Below are 14,132 nucleotides of genomic sequence, written 5' to 3'. Positions count from 1 at the left end.
TGCATCGATCGGGGGGCTTTAGAACCATTATTTAGATAAGAAAAGGAGTTTTTTGCTGCTCTTTTCAACAGGGAGTTTGTTTTTAAGGAAGCAAATTTGCTGTTTTTAACATCGCCAAATCAACATAATGATCGATTAATCTTTTAATTAATCTTCCTTTCCATCTTCTCTAGTCCTTAGATCATGGATTCCGGCTAGATAGTCACCGGATTTGTTGGGAAAAGGAATGCTCTGTTTTTGATTTTTAGTTCCCTATTTGAGGTCTTGTCAGAAAATGTGGATTTAACAGGACTCTACCCACCGGTCCATGACCGCGACGAGTTTTCCTCGTCCCAGTGTTTGTGTTAGGCCGATCGCTGACTCTGGTTAGTGTTGAAGCCGTCTTCTAGTTGTTTCGAGCATCGCCGGGCTGATTAGTTGTTTCCGCCATTGCTGGACGACAGAGTTCCTTCCCATTGTGGAAGGCTGTCACCACCACTCTATTCCATGTTAGTAAAGAGAGTCTGATGGTCCATTTAGTCCCATGTTTCCCTTCTCTCATGCTCTCTTCCTCTCTCTAAGTTCCCTCTCTTTCTCACCCTGATATCCATCTCTCTCTTGTCCTGGGGACCTCTCTCAGCTCTTATATATCCTGGGGACCTAATTTTTCATAAAAGTATTTTCTGGTTTTTTGGTAAGAAATAAAACTATTTTCCGGTAGACGGGCTGGATCCTCTCCAAGAGTAGCGGGACTTAGAATTTTATTTTAAATAATCATGACTGAAATTCTTATAGAAATATAGTTCAGAATATTAGAGTCCGAAAGTGAGTTTTAGAATTAGTTGGGTTAGATTGGATTAGTTGGATTAATTTAACCAACATGATGAGGCCCCATCCAAGTATAAATGTGTTAACATCATCACTAAGATTTGAAAGGAGCCTGAAGGTAACAGCCTTGGAGATTTCAATAGTTAATTATGAAACAGCTGTTGACAAAAGATTAAACTGAAGCACATCATAACTTACTGCTTGAAAAACACTGCATCCTTTCCAAGCCAGAAGAAGATAAAATAGAGTTGCAAAAGCATAAATGATTAAGCATGACATATAGGAAATTAGGATAGAATTAGTTGGATAATTGAGGTGGCAAAATGCTTCAAGGCACCCATTACGTGCACAAATGCTGATTTAGCAATTTATGATAAATTGTTAGGTATTACATTGTATATCGCCTTTAATATTTCATACAGCTAACTTAGAAATATTTTTTGAAAATGTGACTAGCTGACACAAGATAAAAATTAATACTAGTTGAAAGTATACGTTAGTAGCTCGATATTAATTTGTATCTCATCTTTATTTTTCATAATGATAACTTAGAAATACTCTTTGAAGATGTGATTAACTGACACAAAAAAAAAATACTTGTTAAGAGTATATCTTTGTTGATTCTTTTGTTATTTGGTTGCCATCGAATAATTATCTAATTTAGTTGTTAAAAATTTATGACACAGTGCACAATATTTAATTAACATGCACGAGACTTGGGTCTCGGCCTTGTGCGCTCGGATCTTTAGTTCCAGTTGGCGCCGAAGGCATCCAGCCCTACGCGCTCAGGCCGATGAAAGATGTCAAGCAATGTTAATTATGAATTAATTTTAAAAAAATTACATTGCATAGAATCATAGATCCATCTTTTGATTAATGTACATATTCTATTGTATCTGTACATTTATTTATTTTTGTACGGATAAAAGAATTATGTACATTGGTCAATTGATTGTCCAGTATGGACAGTTTGAAAAATGTGAGTAATTCTATAGGTCATTACAATAATCAAATGGTATGCTGAGGGTTCGAAAAAAATTTTGGACGGTATTTTTCTTTTGTTCTCCCTGTATGGGAGAACTAAAAAAAAATACTGTCGAAATTTTTTTCGGCTCTTGTTGCATATTATTTGATTACTGTAATTGACCTATAGAGTTAATGCATTTTCTGAATGGGATAGGACCTTCTTTACCTATTAATTGATGATAGCTGTTATTTTTTTGGATTTTATGAAATGAATGATATTTTTTACTCATTGTATTAATATAGATTGTATAATTTTTTTTATTTTTAGATAAATTGCAAGTTTGATCATTTTTATCCTACAATAGACAAAAGTTGGATAAATAAATCAAAGAATTGTAAAGAATATTTAGATGGAGTTCATGACTTCATTAAATTTGGTATGGAAAAAAGTAGTTTGAATGAAAAGATTTTATGTCCATGTCAGAAATGTGTAAATAGTTCTTCTTTAGATCCACAAATTGTTGAAGAAATATTTGGTATGGAATAGTTTTTTAAGAGGTTATACCGACTGGATTTTTCATGGAAAATCTATGTTGCCATCATCATGTAACCAATCCCTGACTCATTTTGGATCCACTAGCCTACAAGACAATTCTGCAAGAGATGATGATATAAGGGGTTTGATCACAGATGCTTTTGGACTTGGTGTTCAAAATTTAGAAGAATCCAGTAGTATACAAGAAACAGTTGGGATGTTTGATGGATGTATGCATACGGAATGTATGCATGTTGAGGAGCCTATACATACATCTAATGATGAGACAGCTCGTTATCACACCTTAATGAAAGATGCAGATGAAGAATTATATCCGGATTGTACAAAATTTTCTAAGATTTCTTTTCTTGTATATTTATTTCATTTAAAATATTTGAATGGATGGTCTGAAAAGAGTTTTACCATGCTGCTCAAGTTATTAAAGGATGCATTTTCAGAAAGTACTCGTTTACCACCATCGTATTATGAAGCCAAGAAAGTAGTAAAGGAATTGGATCTTGGATACAAAATGATTCATAGTTGTCCGAAAGATTGTATATTATATCAGGATGAAAATGCTAATCAAGAGTCATGCAATGTATGTGGATCTTCAAGATGGATAACACAAAAAGAAGATCGAGACGATGTACTGAATGAATTGGATGCAACGCGGAGTAAAAAGAAACGGCCAAGGTATTGCGTTACTTTCCTCTTATACCTAGATTGAAAAAGATTTATGCATCATCAAAAACAGCTTCATCAATGAGATGGCATGATGAAGGACGTATAAAGGATGGAATGTTGAGACATCCAGTAGATAGTCTTCAATGGAAAGCATTTGATGATAGGCATCCTGATTTTGCCTCTGATATTCGCAGTGTTAGGTTTGGCTTAGCTTCTGATGGCTTCAATCCATTTCGGACCCTGAGTTCTACCTACAGTACTTGGCCAGTCGTTTTGATACCTTATAATTTGCCATCGTGGATGTGCATGAAACAATCATCACTTATCTTGTCAATGGTTATTCCAGGAGATAAGGGTCCAGACAATGATATTGATATTTTCCTACAGCCTTTAATAGAGGAATTGAAACAGTTGTGGGAGGGTGTTGATGCATTTGATGCTTCCAACGGCTAAACATTTAAACTACGGACAGCTTTGTTATGAACTATTAATGATTTTCCAGCATATGCCAATTTATCTGGCTGGAGTACAAAGGGACGGGTCGCATGTTCTTGTTGTGGAGATTCAACACATTCAATTTGATTAAAATATAGAGGTAAATTTTGTTACATGGGACATCGTCGATAGTTGAAAGCAAATCATCTGTTTCAATTTCAGAAAGATTTGTTTGATGGTACTATAGAATTGGGATGTGCCCCTATTCCACCTTCTGGAACTGATGTTCATAGACAAATGGATGGCATCAATTACAGCTATGGTAAGCACTCAAAGTCCTCTAAAAAAGAGGAAGGGATGATGTTGAAAGCTCAATGCACGAAGGGTTACCAGAGGAAGTCAGTATCAGTACTATAGATGCAGAGGTTTTTCAAGATCCAGACAATTATTTGAAGATGAAAATGAGGAAGACACACAGATAGCATCTACACAACAGCCCAGTAAACATTTATGGAAAAAATGAAGTATCTTTTTTGACTTATCTTATTGAAAACATAATCTTATTCAGCACAATCTTGATGTCATGCATATAGAGAAGAATGTTTGTGATAATTTACTTGGAACATTTTTAAACCTTGATGGAAAGAGCAAAGATAACATGAAGGCACGTCTTGATTTAAAAGAAATGGGTATCCGACAGAAATTTCATCCTAAAATGCTTGCTAATGATAGAATTTATGTGCCTCCTGCATGTTACACAATGTCTGCTCGAGAAAAAAATAATTTTTTGGGAGTTTTGAAAAATATCAAGGTACCTAATGGATATGCATCAAATATTTCATGATGTGTGCATCTAAAGGATCGAAAACTTTCAAATCTTAAAAGTCATGATGGTCACATATTGATGCAAGATATTTTTTCAATAGCTTTAAGATCGTCATTGCCGAAACAAGTTGTTGCAATTGTATTTCGATTATCGTCATTCTTTAAGGCATTATGTTCCAAAGTTATTGATCCTCGGGAACTTGATCAGTTAGAATCCGATATTACAATTACACTTTGCCAGATGAAAAAAAATTTTCCTCCTGAATTTTTCACTATTATGGTATATCTGCTCATTCACCTAGCTTCAGAAGTTAAAGTTGGTGGACCGGTACATTATAGATGGATGTATCCTATTGAGAGGTATTATTACAAACCTAAATCTTTTGATAATTTTATTAGAAACAATAGCATACTGATATTTTAATAAATATTTAATTCTTGAAGGTATCTTATGCGTCTTAAAGATTATGTGTGAAATAGAGCCTATCCCGAGAGCTCGATTGCTGAAGGATATATTGCGAATGAATGTTTGACATTTTGCTCAAGATATCTTCAAGGTGTAGAGACTATTTTTAGTCGACCTCAACGGCATAATGACTTTGTGGAGAATGCAGAACTGTATAAGTTCTTAACTGCTGGAAAATTTTTGGGAAGAGCTGAAAGTATTGTACTTGATCAAAAATTCTTAGCACAGCACATCGTTATGTGTTACTTCATAGTGACATAATATCTGACCATCGCAGATTAGTATATTTAAGGCATGACATCAAGATTTAAATTTTATATTAGATATAATGTTCTAAATGATATATTTATATTTTATGCAGTGAATTTTTAATTTATCAGAGACGAGCCAATCATAACATTTGTCCTAATGCAAGGATTGAACAGCGATGGTTGGTCGAGTTATTCCCTATGTGACTTTCGAATCAGGTGTGATTTATATTTAATTATGGGATACATTAATTTTTGATACATATTTAATATCAGATAACTCAACAGTACTTCATCATATCATTTTTTTTTAGGTATCAAAGATGATGGAGATAAATAATTCAGATGAACTAATAGCTCTTGCTCGAGGACCTAACAAGATTGTGAATAGATATAACGGTTTCATAATTAATGACTTTAAATTTCATACTAGAGAACGGAAGAAATTTAGAAAAACACAGAATAGCGGTGTTATGGTGGAAGCGGATGAAAAATCCTATTATGGTGCACTTAAAGATATCTATGAGTTGGATTATTATGAAAAATTTAAAGTAGTATTGTTTAGATGTGATTGGATAGACATAAACTCACCAAGGGGTTTGAAGCAAGATGCAAATGGATTTACACTTGTAAATTTTTCAAGGTTGATACACACTGGTGTATTATTGAAGGATGACCCATTCATTTTTTCATTTCAAGCTCGTCAAGTATTTTATATACAAGATGCAAAAGATAAAGATTGGTTTATTGTCATCCAAACAAAACCTAGAGACTTATATGATATGAGAAATCAAGTGGAGGATGATGACGATGACACTTATACACAATGTATGCCCTACAATTTTGTGGCAGCTGATGATTTAAATGCTACGACGATGTTGGTTAGGATAGAATTTGAAGGAAACACTACTGCTTGATTGTTACTGATAATAATTATTTATGATGTATATATTTTACATTAATTATTATATTATTTTACTCCATATATTAACTGATTCTACCTTTTATTTATATAAATGCTACGTGACATCATGCATCGCAGGGGATGATATGCTGGTGTGCAGTTTCAGTTTTCACAGACAGAGGTCGGTACGTCTTCTTCAGCACAGCAGCCTGAGGCCAGTTCAGCTGTACAGCATTCCGAGCCCTGTCCTTCTTCATCATCAGCACAGCACGATCCTCCTGTTCATCAGTCAGATAATGAGATACACGTGCAGCGTATATATTGTCTTTCATGTAATTTTATTTTTATTTCATTATATATATATTTATGATATAGTTACTGTTATGTATTTTTTGCAGACGGATCCGGGAGAGTATGCCCCAGATGCGGATCCACAGTAGTACGAGATGTGTGGCAGATGCGTGAGGACGAGAGAATTATTGTAGAGTGCAATCAGCTAGGTCAGCCAATTAAGAAAGCTGCTTGCTTATTGACTTCATTTTTGGGGACTGTTGCTCGGAGGCCTCAGCTATGTCCATTGGGCTATGCAAAATGGAATGACATGCTTCCAACGTATAAAGTTGAGCTCTTCCGAGTTATAGAGGTAATGAATTGATGTTCATACTGTATATTAATTGTTAATCACTTATATAATTTATTTCATTTAATTTTTTTTTATAGAACAAGTTTGTTCTCCCTCCATCCACTCATGATTTTGTAATAAAGTCTCTCAACCCAAATGGAAAGAATATAGAGCACAATTGAAGAGGGACTATATGAGACAGGGTATGACAGAGGAGGAGGTTGCTAGAAATTATCCTCCTGATGTACCCCCTCATCAGTGGATGGAGTTGGTTCATTATTGGTTCTCCGAGAGGGCACAGGTATATTATCTGCTCATTATCTTTTCTTTTAAATATTTTATAAAAATATTGATTTATATTATATATTATATATTATACATATAATAAGTTCTTTACTTTATTTTACAGACTTATTCTGCTATTGGTAGAGCTGCACGAGCAGCTCAATCTATTCTTCATACATCGGGGTCGAAGAGTTATGCACGACTCCGATAGGAGTTTGTATGTTCCTTAAACTTTCATAATTAACCTCTAATTTTTATGTTGAAATATTTATATAACTAATATCATTATGTATTGTGGACCATGTCTGTATCATGATACTCATATATTTTTTTAAAATTATTATAACTATTTACTTAAAATTAAAATTATTTGTGTAGGTGGATGAGCATAGGAGGAAACTCGGTAAAGTGAAGTTTTACCGGATGACTCATACTCATCAGGATAATACTTTTGTTCGAGATGAGTCGAGAGATTTATATGTACGGCATTATTAATATTCTATTTTTTACAATGATTTTAATTTAATTTTGTTAGCTATTAATGTATAACTCTTGTTTTCAAAATAAATACAGGAGAGGGCTACATCTCTCATTGCGGAGCATGACGACGAGTCCGCAGCATCTACGCAGCAGAGCCGTATCGAGGCCGAGGTGTTCACAGAGTTGATGGGACCAGAGCGCTACGGTCGAGTGAGAGATTATGGAGTAGGAGTCACCCCCACTCAGTTATTTGAGGTTAGTAGATATACGCAGCATGCTGTAGCAGATGCTCAGGATTCACGCGTCTGCAGACTCGAGGCGGAGATACAAGAGATTAGACAGAGTCGTGCCGCTGAGATGGAGGAGATGCGACAGAGCCGTATCGAGATGCAGGCCATGAGGGGATAGATTGATCAGCTTACATCTTTATTAGAGATGTATGGCCCATCTCTGGTAAACACATATTATTAAATATATATTTTTATATTAATTTAATGATCTATATATTTTTATTTATAGATATGCAAATCATGCTTTTGATATGTTTCTTGTAGGCTCCTGGCACATCAAGCATCCATCGAGACAGCGGCACGTCACATGGAGACAGTGACGACCATCCGCCTGCAGATTGATATTATTTTATTTTTATTATATTCTTATATTTATTTATATTACTCTGATTGTAATGGACGATTAGTATCTTTTTTTTATTTATATAAAACAATGTCTTTTGGTTTGATTAAATTTGCTATTGAAGTTTGCTTTTGGTGTGAATGGTGGTGATTGTACAGGTTTATGTTTGAATAATTGATATAATTTTGTACAGGAATGTATATATATTTTTTTTATATATAAAATCTGTATATTTTTTTTTTGTTAAAAAATTTAACGACGTTTTATAAGCGTCGTTAATACACTGTTTAACGATGCTTATACGAGTCGCTAATGACTTAACTGCCGACGCTTCGAAAAGCATCTTGATAGAATGGAGGACGCGTTGTCATTAACGATGCTAAAAAGTACCGTTAAAATTTAATTTTATAATATTTTAAAATATCGTTAGAAAATATTACGATGCTTTTAAAAAGCGTCGGTGCTTTTCGATTTTACTTTTAAGGCAATTTTTTACGATATTTTAAAAAATATCGTAAATTTTATTGACGATATTTATTAACGTCGTAAAATATTTTGTATGATATTATTTTTTATTATTTTTACTGTAGTACCTTATTCACCATGGTGGCAGAATCGGGGATGACGGTCTTGAGGTGCTCATTCCCAAGGGAAGAGATCGTTTGGGCCTCCTGCACGCGTGCGCCCCCCACCATCATCGAGGCTAGCCACGGCAGGCCCGAAGCCCCTTGGCATGCAATGCGTGTTTCCATCGGTGCTAAGGGCTTTTGTGCTGCTGAGCCACTAGAAGAAATAGAGGGAGAGGACCACGCCCTCCACGAAGTGGGAGTGGCCGATTCTGAGAGATCAGCAAGACGGGAGGTGGGGCGCGATTGGAGTAGCTTCGGATGCCTTATCTCTGGGCCATCAGCGGATGTGGTAGCATCGGTCGGTCGGGGGTCACGAGGAAGACTTTAGAGCCGCTTGCTGGCGGCCCCGACGCAATTGAGATGCAAGCAGAGACTTTGGAGTCTCCATGGTGGGAGGCTTCAGGCACCTCGGAGGCACGTGCGGGAACCTTGGGACCACCCGTGGGTTCGAATTGATGTGGTCCGCCTACTGGCGGCCTCGGTGCAATTGAGATGCACCCGCGTGTAGCCTTGATGCCGCCAGGAAAGGATCAGTCGATGGGGTTTGGCATGGCTGCTTCAAAGGGGCTCGTTCGCTGGTGGTGCATGGGAGGAGTAGGGGGTTCGCTTCGGCCAGGCATGCGGAAGAAATGGAAAGCCTGGTCTATTAACCGGAGCAGTTTGCTGCTGTGGTGCTCCTCGTAGAATGTCGCCGAGCTCCTTGGCAATGGGATCGAGGATGATGAACTCACCATGGGGTCTCGCAGAGCCAAAGAAGAGGATCACGCAGATGGGGACGTTATCGAGGAGGGAGATGGTGTCGATGTCACTAACCTTGCTGAGGTAGGTGGTGAGGAGCGGGGGAGGTGGCGTCGGCCTTGGGACGGAATTGGAGCCTGGGTCCGGCGAGGCTCATCGAGTGCTCAGGAGGAACGGAGGGCTTGGTTCAACTGGGTCCTCTTCGGCCTCTTCTATCCTTTTTCTTGATGGCTTGGATGTGCTGCTTGTGGGTCTACCTTGGGGTAGTAGAGGGCCCTTGGCACAACCCCCCTCCCTTCTTCTTCTTTTTGTGCTGGATCCGTTAGAAGAAAAACAACCAAAACAATAGAGGGTCTAAGAGCTTTTTTACCGTGAGAATTTTGTGGAAGTCCCTCCTTTTTTTTGTGTAGTCTTGGGAATACTGTAGTGGGCGTGGAGAGCACTAAAGCACGCAGTCCTTGAAGAACTTCGACGTGGCAAGAAGGTTATTTTGCTGTGGGTGGACTTCGGCCTTATCAGAGATATGCGCGTGTAGGAGGAGCTCTGAGGCTTACAGATCTGGTGAGGTTCGGCACTATCGAAGGAAGATCTGGCATCATTCGGGCCAGCTTTAGTTAGATGCAGAGGGAAGTTGCGGTTCACCCATAGGTGTGGGGATAAGCGGAGTTCATGACCATAGAGGGGCCGGCAAAGGTGGACTTTTGTCCTGTAGGTTCTCAACTAAAACTCTGAGGTGGCTTCTTGTGTGAGCCTTTGACACCGATTGATGGGATATGGGATATACGTGGTGTTGCGGCAGAGGCAGGATTTCATGGTGTATATTATGATTTTTTTTCTGAAGGGAGTTGGCTACGCTTTGGTTTTCGGAACCCCATTGCAATAACTTCTTCCTATCTTCCCTCCCATCACCACGTCAGCCTAGCATCTCTCTGGTGCTTTCCTTTATTTAACCATTGGCCCGTCAAATCACTTTTTTTTTTTTTTTTTTTTCAGACAGTGCTCATTGATGTGAGCTTTGGCCCTACCATTTTTAAAATCATGCCCAACGAAATCTATGCAGAGCTAATGGATGCAGGCTATTCCGTACGATTTTTGTGTAGGCACGGAATATTCATATAGATAGCTAGCTGGTGATTTTGGCATCGTCCGAAATCAGATGCATGTTTAGATATATATATTTTTTTTATTTCTATCATTTTTTTTCTCATTCGCTTTCTTTTTCTTTTTTTTATTTGATTATATTGCTTACAGAAGATGGGGCAAGAGAGATATTAGGTGCATGCACCACGTGCGAGCAGATCTGGATAAATCTAGTGACCTATTGATGCATATGGTACAGAAGCAATGCAAGATGCTGAGATGCTCTGTGTTGAGGGCAGATCCTACAGTACGAGTGAATAACTTCGGTGTCATCCGTTGGTGGCTTTGGCATGTTGGATATAAGGATGCGGGGGGAAACTTTGGCATAGACGGAGGTCGGGCTCCCTTGCTGGTGCTCATGGAAACTTGCTTCAAGGTCGCTTGCACACGTAGGAGAAATGCAGCCGCTCACAGAAATTATGCATAGGTGACCTCGGCGCCATTTGACAGGGATGGATGGGTACTTCACTACAACAAAATAGATTATTAGTGACGAAAAATTTTCGTCGCTAATAACAGATTTTCGTCGCTAATAGATATTAGCGCTATTAGCGATGAAAATTTTATCGCTAATTTTTCGTCGTTATCCTATCGTTGATAATATTTTAAATGAAAAAAAATTCATCGTTAATAAAATTATTTGCGATGAATATTTTTTCATTTAAAAATAAAAAATAAAAAAAATTTAATCATAAAAAAATATTTGCGATGAATTATACAGTCGCTAATAAATAAAAAATTAATAACGATGAAAATATTTTCATCATTATTAATTCTAAAATTTTAGTGACTAAAAGTTTACGTCGCAAAAAATATTTTTTACAACAAAAAAGTTTGTCGCTATTAATTTAATAATTTTTTTTAAGAAATAAAATTAAATAATATTAGCGGTGAAAAATTATATCATAAATAATTAATTTATGATGAACATTTGTGTCGCTAATAATTATTTACGATGAAAATTTTTTATCACTATTAATTATATATTTATTAAAAATTAAATTATGTTAGTAAAATATTTTTGATGACGAATCTTTCATCGTGAATAATTTCATCGCTAAAAAGTTAGTCATATTTTTTTAAAAAATTAGAATATATATTTTTAATTTATATGTATAATATTTTTTATAAATTAAAAAAAAAATAAAAAATTTACATAATAAATTGATAAATAAATTTTATTATTTTATTATATTAAATTAAAATTATAAGAAGTTTGAAATAAAAAAAGTACATCAATAAGCTGTCAAATATCGACTTCTAGAGAACAAGCTAGGGATGGAGAGCGCTCATGGAGCTCGGATCGGTCTGCTGCTGTCTCATCAGCTGTATCGTCTGCTCCATCTATCCATCCGCTCCATCATCTGATCTGGAGTTGCTGATACTCGTCGATGCATACAGCCAACTCCTGGCTCGGTGCTCAGCCTGCTGTCATAGATCGACAGTCCGCTATCGATCTATGACAGCTTGCTATCAATCCTCGACAGCCTGCCTCTACACTTCCATCAGCTAGCCTTGCACGCAGAATGGATGTCTGCCTAGATGAGAGTGAGGATGAGGGAGCAATGATCCCATACCTTAGACCTCTAACATAACAGAATCTCGCACCGAATACCTGATCATAGATCTCATTATCTGTGGGTGCGATCGAGCCCTCAGGAGTAGGCTGGAATCTCATATCTGTTATACGATCTGAAAATTAAAATTAGAGTTATTTTAATTTTTTAATAAAAATCAGACTGGAATGAAAAAATAATTGAAAAAACTTACAAAGAGCTCTTGGCTCCCCATCGTCCACTCCTCTGACCGTCGCTGGTGGGTTTACTGACAGATATCGATCCTATCAGGAAGCTCATCACTCTCAGCATCTCTTTGCAATTTGAGAATTAATTAAAAAAATTTAAATAACTAGAGAATTATATGCTAATTAAAAATTAAAAATTACCTACCATATGCTTCATATGACGAGCAAATGATTTCGAACCCCCACAATGCGGTACGATTTGTCTCACCGATTCGTCGCATTCTGGGCACATCGTCTGTGTAAAATTACCAATCAAATTAGTAGATAATAAATTTAATTTAAGAATAAATGATTCAATCATTAAACTCTAAAAAAAGAAGTTTAGATGTATAACCTGATATACTGGATCCTCGTACTACCGGCATATGGCAGTCCAATCGTCCATGATGATGCTGTTATAAGGCTGCTGCGTACTGCCTCCTCCCCATGATCCTGCACCATCTGTACTAATGCTGATGCATGTGATGGCGATAATCCTTGAAACGCAAGGATAAATGAGTGTCGACGGCTTACCTCACACATCTCCTCAAAATCAACGATGTCGAATACATCCTACCAATAACAAATATTAGAAGAATACTATACAAATTAAATATTCACAATATAATTTATTTTATCCATAAGTGGGTGCAAAAAATCTCTCTTAGCTGGTAGAATGTGACGCTAATCAAAGAGCATCACGGGGGCATAACTGCGCATATGATGCCCAGCTCAATCTGCCATAGCTCACACCATCTCCTAATGGGTTGGTGTAACCGGCTATATCTCGATCCGAAGATGCTGTCCGGGTGCTCGCATCTCCAACGCTCTAGAGCGAGGTTCTTCGATGGACCTCGCCCTCACCTCACTATCGATGAAGATTGATCTGAAACAATAATAAATAAATCATTACTATGATCCAAATAAAAAATCAAATTTTATTATATAAAAATATAATAATACCACTGGAACCACCTCACTGGGACCGCCTCACTGGGACCTCTGACAGTGGAGCCGGTGTGGCAATGGAGATCGATGAAGATCTCAACCTCCAAGATAGACTGTGAACGCAAACGTCATCGTCTGTCTCCTGGTGCCATATCTGCAATAATTGAGATGTAAATAAATATAATGTTGAATAATAATAATAGAAATCAAACAACATTCTAATGAATACAATTATATCGCATACCATTATTGCAAGACAAGATTGAACGAAGAATATAGTTCTACTCATCAATATTCGTATCTTCTTCAATGTGTAGATCCTTCTCGAATCACAGTAATCGATATATGTGTCGTCTTCTATCTCATCATCATTTATGAACTGATCGTTACCTTCCGACTCTTCAAGATTAAATACAAAATCAGTTTTAACTTTGTTGGACAGCAGATCAGTCCTATTCAAAGGTGCGTTACAAGTTTTTCATCAACCAAAAGTTTGGCTAATGTTTGTTCTTCTTGCTGAAAAGCTTTCTCTTCATGTAAATTCGAATTTTCATCCATCTCTAATCAGGTTGGTATGTTATATAGCCTCTAGGTGTTATTTTTTGTACAGCATGCTAATTACCTTGATACTTTAGATCCTTCACATATATTACTTATTTTGCTTGAGTTGCTAATATATACGACTCATTTTGGTACCATGTTCATGCAAAATTTATACTGATAAATTATGAATCGATATGAATATCAATCTTTTTATTACTAATATCCTACCATTCACACTGAAACAAAAATACAAATTACTAGACCCATACTTCAGTTCTATGATATCTACCAGTACACCATAATAATCAATCTCTTCTTCTCCTTCATATCCTATTATAGTAATCCCACTATTCTGGATCATCGTTGCATCTCAAGCTCTCTTGTGTGAAATCTCATTCCTTCAATGATACAGGATGCATAGTGATTAATCCTTCGATCGGGACCACATACTAAATCGTGCA

The sequence above is a fragment of the Elaeis guineensis genome, chromosome 8 (assembly GCF_000442705.2).
Source record: "Elaeis guineensis isolate ETL-2024a chromosome 8, EG11, whole genome shotgun sequence".
NCBI lineage: Eukaryota > Viridiplantae > Streptophyta > Magnoliopsida > Arecales > Arecaceae > Elaeis > Elaeis guineensis.
This window is presented reverse-complemented; position numbering follows the sequence as displayed.